At 43.0% G+C, this 20,938-nt stretch overlaps 1 long non-coding RNA gene across 1 annotated transcript; it reads left to right on the forward strand.

Moving 5' to 3' along the window:
* The first annotated feature begins 17,215 nt into the window (after window positions 1-17,215).
* Window positions 17,216-18,909, forward strand: LOC139542743 (uncharacterized). The gene is made up of 2 exons (XR_011668544.1): window positions 17,216-17,987; window positions 18,431-18,909. It is a non-coding gene; the product is annotated as an uncharacterized lncRNA (long non-coding RNA).
* Window positions 18,910-20,938: the final 2,029 nt, after the last annotated feature.

Consider the following 20,938-nt stretch of genomic DNA (forward strand, 5'->3'; position numbering starts at 1 on the left):
TGCACAGGGACTATGTTTAACAATTTACCCTGAACATTTTACAAAAACACATTTACTGGAAAAACTATGCAGATGCAAAGTTTGGTAACAGAATTTCGTTAAAATCTCCCTCAGTTTTTTTATGTGTCCACGTTTTCCAAAAGCTCTTACATATCTGCTCCAAATTAGGATTCAATAATTCCTGCAGAAAGAATGGGGTGTCAGCTATGGCATGACACAATGACTTTGAAAAAATATCTGTTGGTTATTGAACTAAAGTAAGTGAGGTGGACTTACACCTGGTAATGGAATTGCGGTATCACGGGTCCCTGATCTGTACTCCACAGATATGCATAATTATGGATATGAATGTCATTCTCTTCATAGTGATGTATCCTGAATAGGTACACAAAGGAAAAAATATGCAATATCCTATTTTGCATATTTGGGTATTATTGTACACAATGACTTATTTTAATGAGCTCTGTCCGCAAATAAAACCAAATTTGGTTGGTCAAGACCTAATAGCAGTTTGTTTCACAATTTTGAACATTAAAGTACAGCACAATAGAGCTGAGTAGAGTAGAGTACAGAACATTATTCAACGGGTGGGTCTAATCCTGAATGCTGATTAGTTAAAAGCACATTTCAGCCGGTGTCTATTCCACAAATTACCACCGGCTAAATCTATGACGTTAAAATGCCTATTCATTCTGTTCCATTTGACTGTGCAATCCACTGTCTCGGTAACCCAGGCAGGGAAGTTATAAACTTGATCTCCACTATAAAAAATAATCGAGACATTATCTCATATTTCTTTTCGACTAACATTTAGTTTTCAACAACAGAGATTTGTATAAACCCGTCTGTCTCTCCGACATTTGTAACATTGTTTCAATTTTCTAATTCGATCTCCAACTGTCCCATAGTAATGAACGTGTAATGGTCGAGAGTCAGGACGAGAGAGAGAGGCAGGCAGCATTTCTCAGCCATTAGAAATCATGAATCGGCTGGCATCATTTTTATGGATATATACAAAGAATTGTCAATTGGAAAAAGGTGAAACGAAGTTTGCAGTCTTTCCAGCTTCAGTTTGAAATCATTGTGTTAGCTGTGTTGTTTGCTAGCCCCTCTGAACAAGTGTCCTAATGAGAGAGCACATTTTCTATGCCAAGCGAAATCGTGCCTCATTAGCTCATTGTTATGGATGTATCCAAATAAATGTCACTAGAAAACAGCTTAACAAATGCAGCTACTGTTGTTATTCTGTCTGCACTGTTTGGCGTGACTGTAAATTAGCAGTAGTTGGCTAGCAAGCAAGGGATAAGAACGTTGCCAGTATGGCAATGGAACATTTAGAATGAATAACTGGGTCGTGTCCATAGATACGGAACAAAAAGACTGAACGACTGGGTCGTCAAAAAGACTGAACGCTGGAATGCGCTTTTAACTAATCACCTTTTAGGATTAGACCCCAGCATTCAGGATTAGACCCCACGTTGTATAATGTGTATTATAAATTGGGTGTTTCCAGCCCTGAATGCTGATAGCCGTGATATATTTTAAAAAATAAGGCCTGTGGTATATTGGCCAAGGGCTGTTCTTCGCACGACCCAATGCGGAGTGTCTGGATACAGCCCTTAGCCGTGGTATATTGGCCATATACCACAAACCCCCAGGTGCCTTATTGCTATTATAAACTGGTTACTAACTGAATGTGTTTTGTGTTTTGTCATACCCGTGGTATACGGTTTGATATTTTTTATTTGACCTTTATTTAACTAGGCAAGTCAGTTAAGAACAAATACTTATTTTCAATGACGGCCTAGGAACAGTGGGTTAACTGACTTGTTCAGAGGCAGAACGACAGATTTTTACCTTGTCAGCTCGGGGATTCGATCTTGCAACCTTTCGGTTACTATTCCAACGCTCTAACCACTAGGCTACCCTGCAGCCCCAATATACCACGGCTGTCACCCAATCAGCATTCAGGCCTTGAACCACCCAGTTTATAACAGACCGTATGACAAAACATTTATTTGTACTGCTCTAATTATGTTGGTAACCAGTTTATAATAGCAATAAGGCACCTCTGGGGTTTTTGGTATATGGCCAATATGCCACGGCTAAGGGCTGTGTCCCCTTAGCCGTGGTATATTGGCCATATACCATACCCCCTTGTGCCTTATTGCTATTATAAACGTATAATTCTATCCAAGATGGCGTAGCAGTCAGACGTCTTTGTCCTTCGTCTTGTCGTGTCCCATGTATATATCTTTTTATATATTTTTCTTTGCATATATTTTTTCTAAACCTCAACTTCAAAATAGTCTCCTGCAACCCGCCTCACCCAATGTGGTGTGGATCTGTTTTTTTAAAGTATTTTTATTTACCTCGGAACCGCAATCCCCCAACAGAATGCTAGCCAGCTCACTAGCTACTAGCTAGTAGTCAGCTAACCACTGCTAGCGGTCATCAGTTAACCTTTAGCTCGGAAAGCTCTCGCCAGTTTGTACAACGTGACTCACACCACAGCATACCGGACCTATTTTCTCTCCATATCCCCGGATTCCTACCGCAAGCTCTGAACCTTTTCACCTGGATCATCGCAGCTAGCTAGCTGCTATCCGAGTGACTACTCCTGGCTAACGTCTGTCCCGAAGCAAGCACCAATTAGCCTGGAGCTAGCACACGCTAGGCCCATTCTCCCAGCTAGCTGAAGAGGCCCATCAGCCACTCCTGGGCTACAATACCCGGACCCCTTCTACTGCCGGTACACGGCACGGAACCCCGCCGATCCTTCACGACTGGACTACCGACGTAATCTGCTCGAGGGGGTACTCAACTGGCCCCTACGTCGCGACGTACCCTGAATGCCCATCTGCTAGCCCGCTAGCTGCGGCCCGCTAGCTGTCTAGAGCATATTGGACTGTTATCTGAATAGATCCATCGGCCAATTTCTTGGGCCGCTATACCTATTTTGCCAATTGGACTTGGACCCCTCTGCTACTCGGAACCCTACTTATCTATCAACGTCACCGCACGCGGAGCCTAAAACAGACTTTCCTCCATCGCGACGTCCCTCTAAGGCCCTTCTGCTAGCTTGCTAGCCCCGGCCTGCTAACTGTCTGAATCGCAGTGTCTCCAGCCAGCCCAACCACTCACTGGACCCCTATGATCACTCGGCTATGCATGCCTCTCCCTAATATCAATATGCCTTGTCCATTACTGTCCTGGTTAGTGATTGTCTTATTTCACTGTAGAGCCTCTAGCTCTGCTCAATATGCCTTAACCAACCATTTAGTTCCATCTCCCACATATTTATTTTTATTTATTTATTTTACCGTTATTTTACCAGGTAAGTTGACTGAGAACACGTTCTCATTTGCAGCAACGACCTGGGGAATAGTTACAGGGGAGAGGAGGGGGATGAATGAGCCAATTATAAACTGGGGATTATTAGGTGACCATGATGGTTTGAGGGACAGATTGGGAATTTAGCCAGGACACCGGGGTTAACACCCCTACTCTTACGATAAGTGCCATGGGATCTTTAATGACCTCAGAGAGTCAGGACACCCGTTTAACGTCCCATCCGAAAGACGGCACCCTACACAGGGCAGTGTCCCCAATCACTGCCCTGGGGCATTGGGATATTTTTCAGACCAGAGGAAAGAGTGCCTCCTACTGGCCCTCCAACACCACTTCCAGCAGCATCTGGTCTCCCATCCAGGGACTGACCAGGATCGACCCTGCTTAGCTTCAGAAGCAAGCCAACAGTGGTATGCTGTGACATCACCTGGTTTAAACGTCTCTAGAGGCAATCTCTCTCTCATCATCACTCAATGCCTAGGTTTACCTCCAATGTACTCACATCCTACCATACCTTTGTCTGTACATTATGTATTGAATCTATTCTATCGCGCCAAGAAACCTGCTCCTTTTACTCTGTTCCGAATGTACTAGACGACCAGTTCTGATAGCCTTTAGCCGTACCCTTATCCTACTCTATTCCTCTGGTGATGTAGAGGTTAAACCAGGCCCTGCAGTGCCTAGCTCCACTCCTACTCCCCAGGTGCTCTCATTTGTTGACTTCTGTAACCGTAAAAGCATTGGTTTCATGCATGTTAACATTAGAAGCCTCCTCCCTAAGTTTGTTTTATTTACTGCTTTAGCACACTCTGCCAACTTGGATGTCCTAGCCTTGTGTGAATCCTGGCTTAGGAAGACCACCAAAAACGCTGAAAATTCCATCCCTAACTATAACATTTTCCGACAAGATAGAACTGCCAAACGGGGCGGTGTTGCAATCTACTGCAGAGTTGTGTTTTACTATCCAGGTCTGTACCCAAACAATTCGAGCTTCTACTTTTAAAAATCCACCTTTGCAGAAACAAGTTTCTCACCATTGCCGCTTGCTATAGACCACCCTCTGCCTCCAGTTGTGCCCTGGACACCATATGTGAATTGATTGCCCCCCATCTATCTTCAGAGCTCTTGCTGCTAGGTGACCTAAACTGGGACATGCTTAATAACACCCCGGCCATCCTACAATCTAAGCTTGATGCCCTCAATCTCACACAAATTATCAATGAACCCACCAGGTACAACCCCAAATCCGTAAACACGGGCACCCTCATAGATATCATCCTAACCAACTTGCCCTCCAAATACACCTCTGCTGTTTTCAACCAAGATCTCAGCGATCACTGCCATATTGCCTGCATCCGTAATGGGACTGCGGTCAAACGACCACCCCTCATCACTGTCAAATGCTCCCTAAAACACTTCAGCGAGCAGGCCTTTCTAATCTACCTGGCCTGGGTATCCTGGAAGAATATTGACCTCATCCTGTCAGTAGAGGATGCCTGGTTATTCTTTAAAAATGCCTTCCTCACCATCTTAAATAAGCATGCCCTGTTAAAAAAATTCAGAATCAGGAACAGATATAGCCCTTGGTTCTCTCCAGACCTGACTGCCCTTGACCAGCACAAAAACATCCTGTGGCGTACTGCATTAGCATCGAATAGCCCCCGTGATATGCAACTTTTCAAGGAAGTTAGGAACCAATATACACAGGCAGTTAGGAAAACTAAGGCTAGCTTTTTCAAGCAGAAATTTGCATCCTGTAGCACAAACTCAAAAAAGTTCTGGGACACTGTAAAGTCCATGGAGAATAAGAGCACCTCCTCCCAGCTGCACACTGCACTGAGGCTAGGAAACACTGTCACCACCGATAAATCCACTATAATTGACAATTTCAATAAGCATTTTTCTACGGCTGGCCATGCTTTCCACCTGGCTACCTCGATCAACAGCCCTCCACAGCAACTCGCCCAAGCCTCCCCCATATCTCCTTCACCCAAATCCAGATCAAATCAAAATCAAATTTTATTTGTCACATACACATGGTTAGCAGATGTTAATGCGAGTGTAGCGAAATGCTTGTGCTTCTAGCTCCTACAATGCAGTAATAACCAACGAGTAATCTAACCTAACAATTTCACAACAGCTACCTTATACACACACACGTGTAAAGGGATGAAGAATATGTACAAAAAGATATATGAATGAGTGATGGTACAGAACGGCATAGGCAAGATGCAGTAGATGGTATCGAGTACAGTATATACATATGAGATGAGTAATGTAGGGTATGTAAACATTATATTAAGTGGCATTGTTTAAAGTGGCTAGAGATACATTTTTTTACATTTATGGCAGCAGCCACTCAATGTTAGTGGTGGCTGTTTAACAGTCTGATGGCCTTGAGATAGAAGCTGTTTTTCAGTCTCTCGGTCCCTGCTTTGATGCACCTGTACTGACCTCACCTTCTGGATGATATCGGGGTGAACAGGCAGTGGCTCGGATGGTTGTTGACCTTGATGATCTTTATGGCCTTCCTGTGACATCGGGTGGTGTAGGTGTCCTGGAGGGCAGGTAGTTTGCCCCCGGTGATGCGTTGTGCAGACCTCACTACCCTCTGGAGAGTCTTACGGTTGTGGGCGGAGCAGTTTCCGTACCAGGCGGTGATACAGCCCGACAGGATGCTCTCGATTTGTGCATCTGTAAAAGTTTGTGAGTGCTTTTGGTGACAAGCCTAATTTCTTCAGCCTCCTGAGGTTGAAGAGGCGCTGCTGCGCCTTCTTCACCACGCTGTCTGTGTGAGTGGACCAATTCAGTTTGTCCGTGATGTGTACGCTGAGGAATTTAAAACTTTCTACCCTCTCCACCACTGTCCCGTCGATGTGGATAGGGGGTGCTCCCTCTGCTGTTTCCTGAAGTCCACGATCATCTCCTTTGTTTTGTTGAGTGTGAGGTTATTTCCCTGACACCACACTCCGAGGGCCCTCACCTCCTCCCTGTAGTCCGTCTCGTCGTTGTTGGTAATCAAGCCTACCACTGTAGTGTCGTCTGCAAACTTGATGATTGAGTTGGAGGCGTGCATGGCCACGCAGTCGTGGGTGAACAGGGAGTACAGGAGAGGGCTCAGAACGCACCCTTGTGGGGCCCCAGTGTTGAGGATCAGCGGGGTGGAGATGTTGTTACCTACCCTCACCACCTGGTGGCGGCCCATCAGGAAGTCCAGTACCCAGTTGCACAGGGCGGGGTCGAGACCCAGGGTCTCGAGCTTGATGACGAGTTTGGAGGGTACCATGGTGTTAAACGCTGAGCTGTAGTCAATGAACAGCATTCTCACATAGGTATTCCTCCTGTCCAGATGGGTTAGGACAGTGTGCAGTGTGGTTGTGATTGCGTCGTCTGTGGACCTATTGGAGCGGTAAGCAAATTGTAGTGGGTCTAGGGTGTCAGGTAGGGTGGAGGTGGTATGGTCCTTGACTAGTCTCTCAAAGCACTTCATGATGACGGAAGTGAGTGCTACGCACCCTAGACCCACTACAATAAACGGTAATCGTTTAGCTCAGTTACCTTAGCTTTCTTGGGAACAGGAACAATGGTGGCCCTCTTGAAGCATGTGGTAACAGCAGACTGCAATAAGGTTTGATTGAATATTGATTGAATTGATTGAATAGATAGCTGATGTTCTGAAAGAGCTGCAAAATCTGGACCCTTACAAATCAGCCGGGTTAGACTATCTGGACTCTCTTTCTAAAATTATCTGCCGAAAATGTTGCAACCCCTATTTACTAGCCGGTTCAACCTCTCTTTTGTATTGCCTGAGATGCCCAAAGATTGGAAAGCTGCCGCGGTCATCCCCCTCTTCAAAGGGGGAGACACTCTAGACCCAAACTGCTACAGACCTATATCTATCCTACCCTGCCTTTCTAAGGTCTTTCGAAAGCCAAGTTAACAAACAGATTACCGACCATTTCGAATCCCACCGTACCTTCTCCTCTATGCAATCTGGTTTCAGAGCTGGTCATGGGTGCACCTCAGCCACGCTCAACGTCCTAAACGATATCATAACCGCCATCGATAAGAGACATTACTGTGCAGCCGTATTCGTCGACCTGGCCAAGGCTTTCGACTGTCAATCACCACATTCCTATCGGCAGACTCAACAGCCTTGGTTTCTCAAATGATTGCCTCGCCTGGTTCACCAACTACTTCTCTGATAGAGTTCAGTGTGTCAAATCAGAGGGCCTGTTGTCCGGACCTCTGGCAGTCTATGGGTGTGCCACAGGGTTCAATTCTTGGGCCGACTCTCTTCTCTGTATACATTAATGATATCGCTCTTGCTGCTGGTGATTCTCTGATCCACCTCTACGCAGACGACACCATTCTGTATACCTCTGGCCCTTCTTTGGACACTGTGTTAACTAACCTTCAGACGAACTTCAATGCCATTCAACTCTCCTTCCGTGGCCTCCAACTGCTCTTAAATGCAAGTAAAACTAAATGCATGCTCTTCAACCGATTGCTGCCCGCACCTGCCCGCCCATCCAGCATCACTACTCTGGACTGTTCTGACTTAGAATATGTGGACAACTACAAATACCTAGGTGTCTGGTTAGACTGTAAACTCTCCTTCCAGACCCACATTAAACACCTTCAATCCAAAATTAAATCTAGAATCGGGTTCCTATTTCGCAACAAAGCATCCTTCGCTCATGCTGCCAAACATACCCTCGTAAAACTGACCATCCTACCGATCCTCGACTTCGGCGATGTCATTTACACTCTACTCAACAAATTGGATGCAGTCTATCACAGTGTCATCCGTTTTGTCATCAAAGCCCCATATACTACCTACCACTGCAACCTGTACGCTCTCGTTGGCTGGCCCTCGCTTCATACTCGTCACCAAACCCACTGGCTCCAGGTCATCTACAAGTCTCTGCTAGGTAAAGCCCCGCCTTATCTCAGATCACTGGTCACCGTAGCAGCACCCACCTGTAGCACGCGCTCCAGCAGGTATATCTCACTGGTCACCCCCAAAGCCAATTCCTACTTTGGCCACATTTCCTTCCAGTTCTCTGCTGCCAATGACTGGAACGAACTGAAAAAAAAATAAAAATCACTGAAGCTAGAGACTCATATCTCCCTAAGTAGCTTTAAGCACCAGCTATCAGAGCAGCTCACAGATCACTGCACCTGTACATAGCCCATCTGTAAATAGCCCATCCAACTACCTCATCCACATACTGTATTTATTTATCTTGCTCCTTTGCACCCCAGTAGCTCTACTTGCACATCTACCATTCCAGTGTTTAATTGCAATATTGTAATTACTTCGCCACCATGGCCTATTTATTGCCTTACCTCTCTTATCCTTCCTCATTTGCACATGCTGTATGTAGATTTTCTACTGTATGTTTGTTTATTCCATGTGTAACTCTGTGTTGTTGTATGTGTCGAACTGCTTTGCTTTATCTTGGCCTTTTCGCAGTTGCAAATGAGAACTTGTTCTCAACTAGCCTACCTGGTTAAATAAAGGTGAAAGAAATTAATAATAAAATAGATTATCTACCCCACATTATACAGTGCATTCGGAAAAGATTCAGACCCCTTGACTTTAAAATTATTTTGTAGATAGATTGTTTCCCTTATCAATCTACACACAATACCTCATAGTGACAAAGCAAAAACAGGTTTTTATAAATTTTATTGATGAAAAATAGATACCTTATTTACATACAGTACCAGTCAAAGGTTTGGACACATCTACTCATTCAAGGGTCTATCTTTATTTTTACTGTTGTCTACATTGTATAATAATAGTGAAGACATCAAAACTATGAAATAACACATGTGGAATCATGTATTAACCATAAAGTGTTAAACAAATCAAAATATATTTTATATTTGAGATTCTTCAAATAGCCACCCTTTGCAAACTCTTGGCATTCTCTCAACCAGCTTCATGAGGTAGTCACCTGGAATGCATTTTAATTAACAGGTGTGCCTTCTTAAAAGTTCATTTGTGGAATTTCTTTCCTTTATACGTTTGAGCCGATCAGTTGTGTTGTGACGAGGTATACAGAAGATAGCCCTATTTGGTAAAAGACCAAGTTCATATGTCAAGAACAGCTCAAATAAGCAAAGAGAAACAACAGTCCATCATTACTTTAAGACAAATTTCAAGAACTTCGAAAGTTTCTTCAAGTGTAGTCAAAAAAAACATCAAGCGCTATGATGAAACTGACTCCCATGAGGACCGCCACAGGAATGGAAGACCCAGAATTACCTCTGCTGCAGAGGATAAGTTTATTACTGTTACCAGCCTCAGAAATTGCAGCCCAAGTAAATGCTTCACAGAGTTCAAATAACAAACACATCTCAACATCAACTGTTCAGAGGATACTGTGTGAAATCAGGCCTTCATGGTCGAATTGCTGCGAAGAAACCACTACAATAAGAAAAATAGACTTGCCAAGACTTGGGCCAAGAAACATGCACGATGGACATTAGACCGGTGGAAATCTGTCCTTTGGTCTGATGAGTCCAAATTAGATTTTTGGTTCCAACCACCGTGTCTTTGTGAGACACAAAGTAGGTGTGGTTCCGCATGTGTGGTTCCCACCGTGAAGCATTGAGGAGGAGGTGGGATGGTGTAGGGGTGCTTTGTTGGTGACACTGTCAGTGACTTATTTAGAATTCAAGGCACACTTAACCAGCATAGCTACCACAGCATTCTGCAGCGATACGCCATCCCATCTGGTTTGCGCTTAGTGGGACGATCATTGGTTTTTGAACAGGACAATGACCCAACACACCTCCAAGCTCTGTAAGGGCTATTTGACATAGGAGAGTGATGAGTGATGCATCAGATGACCTGGCCTCCACAATCACCCGACTTCAACCCAATTGAGATGGTTTGGGATGAGTTGGACCGCAGAGTGAAGGAAAAGCAACCAAGCTTCGTGGCTGTAATCGCTGCCAAAGGTGTTTCAACAAAGTACTCAGTAAAGGGTCTGAATACTTATATAAATGGAATATTTCTGTTTTATTTATCTTTGTATATAAATTTGCCTCAATTTCTAAAAACTTTTTGCTTTGTCATTAAGAGGTATTGTGTGTAGATTGAAAGGGGGGGGGGGGGGGGTATTTATTCAATTTTAGAATAAGGCTGTAACGTAACAAAATTGGGAAAAAGTCAAGGGGTCTGAATACTTTGACTGCTCTGTACATCAGTTAGGGCCTGTTTTTATTTTAATCAGAAACGAAGGCCCTGTTTTTTTAATCAATAACTTCATAATGTCAAAGTTGCAGATGCTCAAATATCATAACCCCCCAGAAACGCTAACCTCCCCTGTTATTGTAATGGTGAGAGGTTAACATGTCTTGGGAGTGTCATCACTCATCATTATTCACAATTCATTCAGGACTATCCATAATCATGGTAGCATCCACATTACTGTAGAAGTGTTTCAAAACATAGTCTATTTTTATTTAGATTAGGTAAAACCCAGTTTTATTTCAGCTCACTGGTCACCATAGCAGCACCCACCCATAGCACGCGCTCAAGAAGGTATATTTCACTGGTCACCCCCAAAGCCAATTCCTCGTTTTGGCCGCCTTTCTTTCCAGTTCTCTGCTGCCAATGACTGGAACGAATTGCAAAAATCACTGTAGCTGGAGACTCATATCTCCCTCACTAACTTTAAGCATCAGCTGTCAGAGCAGCTTACAGATCATTGCACCTGTACATAGCCCATCCAACTACCTCATCCCCATATTGTTATTTATTTAATTTGCTCCTTTGCACCCCAGTATCTCTACTTTTACATTCATCTTCTGCACATATATCACTCCAGTGTTTAATTGCTAAATTGTAATTACTTTGCCACTACGGCCTATTTATTGCCTTACCTCATTGCCACACACTGTATATAAACTTTTCTATTGTGTTATTGACTGTACGTTTGTTTATTCCATGTGTAACTCTGTGTTGTTGTGTGTGTCGCACCGCTTTGCATTATCTTGGCCAGGTCGCAGTTGTAAATGAGAACTTGTTCTCAACTGGCCTACCTAGTTAAATAAAGGTGAAATAAAATAAAAATGTAAATTGACTCCAAAATGACACTATTATTTACCATTAATTTCTATTGCACAAAAAATAATCTGAAACACACCCAAAACAAACAGAAAATGCATCCAAGTTTGTAGAGTCACAAGCTTGCGTGTTAGGAATATGGGACCAATTACAAAACTTTTGACTAATTTCATATACATAAGTGAATTTGTCCCAATACTTTGTCTCCTAAAATGGGGGGGACTATGTACAAAAAGTGCTGTAATTTCAAACATGTCATTGTATGTTGTATGTGTGTGGCCGTGTGCGTGTGAATAGGAGATGTTGGAGGACGGCTACCTGGAGCAGTTCCATAAGAACCTGGTACAGCTGAACATGGACTCTGCTGAGGAGCTGCAGTCCTACATTAACAAGCTGAGCCTGGTGGTGGATCAGGGCAGGCAGCGACTCTTACAGGTCATCATAGGGTCTAGCTACAATGAACGGAGCAAAGAGATCCTTGACAAAAACCTGCTCCAGAGCGCTCGGGACCTCAGACTGGGGCGAAGGTTCACCTTCCAACAGGACAGCGACCCTAAGCACACAGCCAAGACAACGCAGAAGTTGATTCGGGACAAGTGTCTTAATGTCCTTGAGTGGCCCAGCCAGAGCTCGGACTTGAACCCGATCGAACATCTATGGAGAGACCTGAAAATAGCTGTGCAGCAGCGCTCCCCATCCAACCTGTCAGAACTTGAGAGGATCTGCAGAGAAGAATGGGAGAAACTCCCCAAATACAGGTGTGCCAAGCTTGTAGCGTCATACCCAAGAAGACTCGAGGCTGTAATCGCTGCCAAAGGTGCTTCAACAAAGTACTGAGTAAAGGTTCTGAAAACTTATGTAAATGTAATATTACATATATATATTTTTTTATAAATACATTCGCAAACATTTCTAAAACCTATTTTTGTTTTGTAATTATGGGGTATTGTGTGTAGATTAATGATAGGAAAATAACTATTTAATAAATTTTCAAATAAGGCTGTAACGTAACACAATGTGGAAAAAGTCAAGGGGTCTGAATACAACGTCAGCACAAGAACTGTTCGTCAGGAGTTTTATGAAATGGGTTTCCATGACCGAGCAGCCGCGCACACTAGCCTAAGATCACCATGCGCAATGCCAAGCGTCGGCTGGAGTGGTGTAAAGCTTGCCGCCATTGGACTTTGGGGCAGTGGAAACGCGTATGAATCATGCTTCACCATCTGGCAGTCCGATGGACAAATCTGGGTTTGGCGAATGCCAGGAGAACGCTACCTGCCTGAATGCATAGTGCCAAACGTAAAGTATGGTGGAGGAGGAATAATGGTCTGGGGCTGTTTTTCATGGTTTGGGCTAGGCACCTTTGTTCCAGTAAATGGAAATCTTAATGCTACAGCATACAATGACATTCAAGACAATTCTGTGCTTCCAACTTTGTGGCAACAGTTTGGGGAAGGCCCTTTCCTGTTTCAGCATGACAATGCCCCCATGCACAAAGCGAGGTCCATACAGAAATGGTTTGTCGAGATCGGTGTGGGAGAACTTGACTGGCCTGCACAAAGCCCTGGCATCAACCCCACCGAACACTTTTGGGATGAATTAGAACGCCAACTGCGAGCCAGGCCTAATCGCCCAACATCAGTGCCCGACCTCACTAATGCTCGTGGCTGAATGGAAACAAGTCTCCGCAGCAATGTTCCAACATCTAGGGGAAAGTCTTCCCAGAAGAGCGGAGGCTGTTACAGCAGAAAAGGGTGAACAAACTCCGTATTAATGTCCATGATTTTGGAATGAGATGTTCGACAAGCAGGTGTTCACATATTTTTGGTCATGTAGTGGTTAAGGTTGGGACGAAGGTAGGGCAATAATATTATATACCAGCAGTATAAATACTCAGTGACTTGTACAAGTTTTAATTTAAATAATATGGTGATAAGGAGAGGGCCATATTACACTTACTTGAGCAGCATAGTAAACCCCTGTTCTGACTCTCTCCTCTCCTTCTGACTCTCTCCTCGAAATGTTGGTACCCTTCCCCAGATCTGTAGCTCAACACAATCCTATCTTGGCACTCTACAGACGATTCCTTTAACCTCATGGCTTTGGTTTTTGCTCTGACGTGCACTGTTAACTGTGGGACTTTATATAGACTGGTGTGTGCCTTTCCAAATAATGTCCAATCAATTGAATTTAACACAGGTGGACTCTAATCAAGTTGTAGAAACATCTCAAGGATGATCAATGGAAACAGGATGCACCTGAGCTCAATTTCGAGTCTCATAGCAAAAGGTCTAAATAATTATGTAGATAAGGTATTTGTTTTTTAAACAAACATTAAAAATAAAAAATAAATTAAAAAGTTTTTCTCTTTGTCATGATGGGGTATTGTGTGTAGATTGATGAGGAAAATGTTTTATTTAATCAAATGTAGAATAAGGCTGTAACATAAAAGGTGGAAAAAGTCAAGGGGTATGAATACTTTCCGAATGCACTGTATATCATGGTGCTGTGCATTTTGGGATTTCAAAGCAGCACAGATGATGATGGACCATTGGACCGCTCTTATTGAATGGTTACTACAATATACCTGTCTGAAGGCATTGGGCTGTTTGATTGTGTTAGTCCTTTTTATACTTCATCACATACATTTGTGGTTTTACTTGTGGCGTTTTTATAATGCAATCAAGCTTTGTTCAAGATTCATTCAAGGATATGTTGTAAAAAAATAAAAATAACATCTAGATGCCACAAGCAGGCATTTGCTGTCAAATATCACAAAACCATGCTGTATATATAGCGACAATGTTCTGTGTAAGACTTTCAAGGTCCTCTTTATTGTTTGTGCAATCTAGATTAAAGAGGTGCAGTACACCATTATGCCACAAGGTGGTATTACTCCACAGCTTTTTTTGTTAAAGAGATAAACACAGCGGTGCTAGTCTGCCCCAGCAGGTTTGGAACCTGTCGAAGGAGGAGAATAACTGAAATATGATTGATTGAATGGTTGTGTAAACTTTTGTGGTTATTGTAAAGCTGGCAGCATCATAGGGCAACTCCATCTGTAAATACACTCACCACACAGGGCAAAGGCAGGAGGGCACAGCCAGCCATACATCTGTCTCAGCACAGGATTTACTGGCATTTGCAGACACTGAGTCTGACTTGGATGAACCCAACCCAATAAAGAGTCTAAATTCTGATCAGATGCATTAACAAGCCCTCATAATTATCCTAGAGGACTGATCTACGGTGGAGAGGAACAAGTGCAATCACATGTATATCTTCTCAGAACACACGATGAACAGCCTCAGAACCAAAGACGATGGTTAACTAGTTGTTCAACAGGAAGTATTATGACCTTTGCAGCCGTAGAACCACAAGTAAAATAAATGGTTATACAGCATGATAAACATCCAGTGATCATTTACTGTACAAAGCTTTCAGCCAGCTCCAAAGGGGACGACAGGGAGCATTTTTTACCCCATAGATAGACAATGGAGCAGTTCCAAAGGCAAACAAGACAATAATCACATCAACAGAGGAGTATGATGCAGCGCATCAAAACAAAACACTTGTTTCACTAAACTACTTGATATGACACAATAAAAAAATCTAATGTATAAAAGAGAGGGCATTCATTCTATTTTCCAGAACACCACAGGCCTTTAACCAAATACAATTATCATATTTGACCACCTGACAAATGCACCATCATCACAATTGAGAGAAAACATGCTTTTTTCCCAACAACACCACCCCAGCATGTCCTGCTGTGATCCGGAGGACAAAAATCCATATTAAACAGTACAGATGCAATGAACGAAGGCTTCACCTTCAGGTCTGTGTGGGATGATGGTGAAGTGATGTTCTCATAATGATTTATGAACAATAAAAAGGAAGGAATGACTTATTCAGTATGCTGTTATTCTTCCATGTTTTATTTCTGTGATTTGCAGTACTAGTATAATGAGGGTACCTTCACCTTTTTAAAGGGGAAATTCACCCCAAAACACTTCTGGTCCCTTTATAACACTTGCCTGGCTGTTTGTCAGTACCCCAGACAGTTTAGGTCCATTGTTTTGAGTATTTAGATTTCTGTATTTTTATATCAAAATGCTGACTTTCCGAAATTACCTCAAATGCATTAAAAACGGTGTATTTATTGTTACGTAAACAGTGATTGGTGTCTCTGCATTGAATTGCCAAATACATGTGTTTTTTTAATTAAAAAACAAAGACCTACTTTGGGATAGCGCAAAGATATTCCATAAAGTCTAATCTGGTAGATACTGTTTGTGGTTCTAAAGTGGATAATTACAGGAGGGACGAAGGAGTGTATTATACTATTGGTCTTCAAGAAAGGAAATCAGAACGAAAGGAAGTAAACAAAGATATGGTAGCTAGCGGTTAGTAATCTCTGAAGTAAAGTAAGGCAAATAACGTTAATAGTCGAGTAGCTGAGTGACATTGGCCAAAATGAAGTGCAATAATGTTTGGGTCAGATACAAGTACACTACATATTTCAATTATTTTCATGACTGCGATGGAGCTTTGTGTCCGGCATGGCTGCAAGCTATCCGACATCCTGCTTATGGTTTCGATAGACGCCTGAAGTAATTTACCAGCTGCGGTTGATCGTGTCCAGTGATCACTTTATGACCACTGACTACAATGGGGACACCTGCTTGTCAAATATCTCATTCCAAAATCATGGGCATTAATACGGAGTTGGTCCTTCCTTTGCAGCTATAACAGCCTCCACTCTTCTGGGAAGACTTTCCACCAGATGTTGAAACATCGCTGCAAGGACTTGCTTCCATTCAGCCACAAGAGCGTTAGTGAGGTCGGGTACTGATGTTGGGCGATTAGGCCTGGCTCGCAGTCGGCATTCCGATTAATCTCAAAGGTCAGTGCTCTGTGCAGGCCAGTCAAGTTCTTCCACACTGATCTCAACAAACTATTTCTGTATGGACCTCGCTTTGTGCATGGGGGCATTGTCATGCTGAAACAGGAAAGGGCCTTCCCCAAACTGTTGCCACAAAGTTGGAAGCACAGAATTGTCCAGAATGTCATTGTATGCTGTAGCATTAAGATTTCCCTTCACTGGAACTAAGGGGCCTAGCCCAGATCATGAAAAACAGCCCAAGACCATTATTCCTCCTCCACCATACTTTACAGTTGGCACTATGCATTGGGGCATGTAATGTTCTCCTGGCATCCGCCAAACCCAGATTCGTCCATTGGACTGCCAGATGGTGATGCGTGATTCACCACTCCAGAGGACACGTTTCCACTGCTCCAGAGTCCAATGGCGGCGAGCTTTACACCACTCCAGCAGACGCTTGGCATTGCGCATGGTGATCTTAAGCTTGTGTGCAGCTGCTCGGACATGGAAACCCATTTCATGAAGCTACCGACGAACAGTGCTGACGTTGCTTCCAGATGATTTTTACGCGCTTCAGCACTCGGAGGTACCATGAGGTTGTGTGGCCTACCACTTCCCGGCTGAGCCGTTGTTGCTTCTAGACGTTTCCACTTCACAATAACAGCACTTACAGTTGACCGGAGCAGTTCTTGCAGGGCAGACATTTGACAAACTAACTTGTTGGAAAGGTGACATCCTATGACTGCCACCTTGAAAGTCACTGAGCTCTTCGGTAAGGCCATTCTACTGCTAATGTTTGTCTATGGAGATTGCATTGCTGTTTGCTTGATTTTAAACACCTGTCAGCAACGAGTGTGGCTGAAATAGCCGAATCCACTAATTTGAAGGGGTGTTCACATACTTTTGTATATATAGTGTATGTTGCTAGCTAGCTAAGTTGCTAACACGTGTTGCTAGTCACCACAAAGTAATATATTATTTGTTTGCCATTCCTGGAACTAGTTGGTGGTGTTTTTAGCTTAGCTACTACTAATGGTTATGTTATCCTGTCCTACTGTTTTGCTTGTTTTTGCTTGTTTTACATATACATATGTATCTGGCCCTAGCTGGTGCATGAGTTGAAATGACAACAAACTAGCCCAAACTTTACATTATTTACATTAAAATATTTAGAATATCAGATCTTGCCCTGAATTGACATGTAATGACTGACCCTTTTATACCAGCCAACATCACCAATCGCTCTTTCTGTTTATCCAGTACCTGCCTGGGAGGGAATGGAAGAAAGAAAGGGTTGGTGGAACAGACATGAGGATAGGACAATCAACCATACTGTCTCGGATTTTATCGTCGTTCAATTTCTCACATCTTTTATCTTTGTATCCTTTTCACATTCTTTTCAATGTTCCTCCACTCATGCCTCCTCCAAGGATGCAAGGAGAGACTAATTGGGACTAATTGAAATGTTTTGTTTTGTTAGTTATTCTGTTACACATCTTTCAGGAGATCCATGAAGCCATGTGGAGTATTCCAAACAGGCCAAGGACTGGGTAGAGAAGAGTGTCGAAACAGAAGACATTCAACTTCAGAACCCAACTGGTCCAGCAGACTGTCAAGTGGCGGGAAGATAAACAGATAATATACAAAGACCCAGACTTCGAGGAGGTACTGTAGTGCCAAAACTTTTCAGCCTAACTTTGCAACAAACTTTAGCTAGCCCTAATGATGGCAGTGTTATGTTGTGGAACGCCATCGATAACATGTCATGCAATCATCACTATTCTATTAATATTGCACGTGTCCACTCGTTCTAGACACGGTTTACCTAGCCAGCAAGTCATCATTGTCAGACAAACTTGAAGGGGACTACAATAGCCAGTTGCATTATGGGGTGTAGGCAGGCTACTCAGATACAGTTAGTAGGCTATAGAGTACCACAGTATGAGTCATAATACCCATAAAACCTAGCAGTCAAACAGGGAAATGGGTCCAATAATTTTTCCATCATTCATTTTTCCCATAGGTGATTTTAGAAACACTTAAAATCGGGCTGTGTTTTGTGTAGGCTTACCCTGGCGTGACGTTTTGATAACTGTAAATCTCTCTAGGACAAGCCCGGACTTGAACCCGATCGAACATCTATGGAGAGACCTGAAAATAACTGTGCGGTGGCACTCCCCATCCAACCTGACAGAGCTTGAGAAGGTCTGCAGAGAAGAATGGGAGAAACTCCCCAAATACAGGTCTACCAAGCTTGTAGCGTCATACCCAAGAAGACCCGAGGCTGTAAACCAAGGGTGTCCAGTTCTCGAGGGCCTGATTGGTGTCACACTTTTTCTCCATCCCTATGAAACACAGCTGATTAATCAAATTGCATTCTAAACTGAAGATCATGAGGTGATTATTGGAATCAGGTGTGTTAGCTGGAGCTGTGGCAAAACTATGACACCAATCAGGCCCTCGAGGACTGGAATTGCCCACCCTCGCTGCCAAAGGTTCTTCAACAAAGTACTGAGTAAAGGGTCTGAATACTTATGTAAATGTGATATTTCAGTTAAAAAACATTTAATACATTTGCAAAAATTTCTAAAAACCTGTTTTTGCTTTGTCATTATGGGGTATGTGTGTAGATTGATGAGGAAAAAATACAATTTGATCTATTTTAGAATAAGTCTGTAACTGTGGAAAAAGTCAAGGGGTCTGAATACTTTCCGAATGTCTAAAAAGTCCAAGAAGCTAGATATCATATCTGCAGCTGAGAAATGTTTTGGGCTCCCAAGACTTCACGGCAGAAGCACTACAAGGACTAATGTAGCTAGGAAATGTTCCGCCCTCACAGGAGGCTTCTGAGCCTGTTTTGAGACCTGATTACAATTAGGTTTTTACAGCAGATTGAATATGTTTAGTTAATTTCCTTTTTGGTAGTTTGTATGATATGTTATTTATTTTTACCCAAACGGGATCCTTATTATCCACCCGCACAGTAGGTGGTGGAATGCACATCTAATTGTTGCGAACGCCATTATACTATAGAGGAAGAAGAGCTTCCCATTTGGACCATCAGGTGTGGCACATCGTTTCCAGTTGATCCTGGGGATTCTGAAGAAAGTCTCCAACACACCAGGATGTGATGACAGATAAGAAATCGGAGTGTTTAGTTACATACACGCCATCTTCTGCTGCATCATATCGGAGTAAGCTGGTCCCATTCTCGACAGCTGAGACATTCACTGTCTATTGGTAGAGGTTGCCATCTCCTGCAACTGCACCACCAGTCACAGTGCGTTCTGGGAAGAGCCTGTGTTTCCTCAACATCTGGTCGCTCTCGTCTCTCTCTAGCTCTTTTCTCTCTGTCAGCCCGCAAATGGAACAACTCAGTCTTAGTAAACTCTGGCTCAAACCAAACAGTCCCATTCTGAAAAAAGGCAGGTCTCCAATTCCCTCTTCGTTCTTCATCTGACAGTCTTTACTCTATTACATTTTGACGAGGGCAGCAAATACTGAGAGGGAGTGAAAACAGAAACATATTGTTTACAACCTTCAACCACGACCGCCTCGGAAGTCCCAAATCGCGACGCACATTCTTTTACTTCCTGGATTTCAATATGAAAATAACAAAATGCATTGGTAAAAATGTGCCTACTGAAACAAGTTAGCTGAAAAATTGTACAGAGAAAGTCATTACGAGGACTATTGTGGTCATGGTAGGCCAGAGCAGTGTGTTTGGGAGGTATTTATGATGGACTTTAATGTTGCATGGGGTTTCTATGGGGAAGGCGCGGGTATTACCTACATCTAAATACTCAAGCAATGGACCCAAAAAACTGTCTGGGGTACTGACAAACGGCCAGGCTAGTGTTTTATAAAGGGCCCAGAAGTGTTAAGGAAATTCTTCTTGCAAATCATGTAAATGTTTTGAACAAACTATTATATTAATCTGACTATCCACAATACTCATATTATTGTGTGCGTGTAACCATGTTCATTGATAGCAGTACTATTACCACTGTAGGTTACATCTCTGCTACTAATACTATCACTACTACAGCTACTGAAACATCTACTATCTGTAGTACTAACCGAGATGGAGCCTCCCTGTATGTAAGAATACTACAGCACCTGCCAAGCAGTCTGGATCTTTATATCACAGACAGTGCCCTTGTCCTGTAACTGCAGGGTTGCTGGTTCAAGTCCCATTTCAGCTGTCCCTTCTCAATTTGTGTAATACTTCTAACCTAGACAAAACTTTGTCTAGGTTGTCCACAGTGTCAGGAAATTGTCATGGTCCCCTGTTTGCTGGGTACTACCACACGTTTTTAATTATTTTATTACATTTAGTTAAGAAGCACAATTTAGACGGTATAAGAAAACATTATTTCCCTTCAAACATTTTGTCAGACCCCTACCCCTCACAAACCCGTAAGCCCTGAGGTTACATGTCTATTATACACTGAGTGTACAAAACATTAGGAACACCTTCCTAATATTGAGATGCATCCCTCCACCTTTTGCCCTCAGAACAGCCTCAATTCATTGGGGCATGAACTCTACAAGGTGTCGAAAGAATTCCACAGGGATGCTGGCCCATGTTGACTCCAATGCTTCCCACAGTTTTG

This window comes from Salvelinus alpinus, chromosome 17 (genome assembly GCF_045679555.1).
Source record: "Salvelinus alpinus chromosome 17, SLU_Salpinus.1, whole genome shotgun sequence".
Classification (NCBI taxonomy): Eukaryota; Metazoa; Chordata; class Actinopteri; order Salmoniformes; family Salmonidae; genus Salvelinus; species Salvelinus alpinus.